Source organism: Neopelma chrysocephalum, unplaced genomic scaffold, assembly GCF_003984885.1.
Source record: "Neopelma chrysocephalum unplaced genomic scaffold, ASM398488v2 Primary Assembly neopelma1_192, whole genome shotgun sequence".
Lineage (NCBI taxonomy): Eukaryota > Metazoa > Chordata > Aves > Passeriformes > Pipridae > Neopelma > Neopelma chrysocephalum.
In genome coordinates this window covers 45,969-47,586 of record NW_020897854.1, presented here as the reverse complement: position 1 = coordinate 47,586, position 1,618 = coordinate 45,969, and positions in this window count along the sequence as shown.

Here is a 1,618-nt window from a genome sequence, read left to right as displayed (position 1 = left end):
GGGGGGGGGGGGGGGGGGGGGGGGGAGGGAAATAATTCCAATCAAATGTTAAAAATAGGTCACGGGGAAGGAGCCGGAGCCGGTTTCATTTCAGCCGCGGGTTAAAAGGAGCCGCCCGTGGGTCCGGCGGCACCGTGTGAGCCCGGGCGGCGGGAGGGGGGGCTGAAAATGAGGGAGGGGCGCGATGGAGATGATGGGGGTGGGATGTGCCATCCGCCCCAGCCCCAAATCCCACCTGCCTGAGGCTCCGCTGACCAAGCAGGGCCAGATTCGTCCTCAGAAACGCCGCCGTCCCGGCCCTGGAGGGCTTCGGGACACCCGCAGTTTTCCAGGGGGATGGGGCGGGGAGCGCCGGGCTGTGACCCCGGGAGGGTGTCCCGGTGCCGGGGTGGCCGCAGCCGCGGTGCCGGCGGGTCACGGGGAGTTCAGGCTGCCGGCGCGGGTGTCGATGGCCCGCGGGCGCCCGCCGGGTGCTGCATTTCGGGTCAGCGGCCAGCGCGGGGCCACCCGCGGGTCGTGTCCGTCACGGCCCCGCGTGTCCCGGTGGCCGCGGTGACCCGCAGCGACAGCCGGGGAGCTGCTCCCTGCGGACACATGCGGCCACCACCGCGCCGTCCCCGAGAGCCACGCGGGGACCCGGGGACACGTTTGCCGTCCCTCCCTCCCTTACTCCCCCTCAGCACGACGGAACATCACCCTCCGCATCCCACCCTGGCGCCAACCGGGGGCAGGGGGTGCCAGGGCGGGGGGGGGATCTGGGGAGAAGGGGGGGTGTTGCCTTCCACCAGACCCCCCTGTGGATGCTCGATGGGGGTGACCCCGAGTTTAACCCCACTTACGGCGCCGGCAGACGCTGCCCCCGACGCAGATGGGTTGTGACAGCCGAGAAGTCCCCCCCGGCGGGCGCTGGCGAGGCGCTGGCCGCGGTGGAGGGGGGGGGGCTTGGAGGGAGGGGGGGGGTGCGAGCCCCGTGTCACGGCGCGTTGGCTCCGTCACCTCCCCGCAGCGAGACGGCGGGTCCCGAGCGCGGGGCCGGGGCCGGGCCGGCAGCTCGAGGGTCCCCGGGGGGCCCGGTGGCACTTGTCTCTCCGCGGCAGCCGTGATGGCGCTGGGCACATGGCAGCCGGGGCTCGGTGTGAGCGCCTGTGCGTGTGTCCCCCCCCCGCTGTCATTTGAGGCCGCGGCCCCCCTCCCCCGATGGCTGGGAACGCAGATGGATGGGAAAGAGGTGATCCCATCACGGCGATGAGGAGGGACACTGGGGTGGCTTGGCCAGGAGGGGACGTGGCACGTCCCGGGTGTGAAGGGCTGGAGGTCCCCGTCACCACTGCCCCTCACCCCCGGCTCCCTCAAGGCTGCGGGGAGGGCGAGGCACGTGCGAAAACCTTGTGTCTCTCTCCAGGAAGAGCATCTGCGAGAGGTCAGGCAGCTGCCGGCACACGTGTGGAGCGGGGACAGCAGCCGGCGGGGACGGGGCTGGCAGGGGAGGGACGGGGTGACGGGCAGCTGCTGCTGCTGCAGGGCAGGAGAACCGGGCAGCCCGGGGCCAGAGGGATGCAGGGAACGGGTGCCCGAGGTGGATTCAGGCACCTGGGAGGGATGTGGGCACCAGGGAACA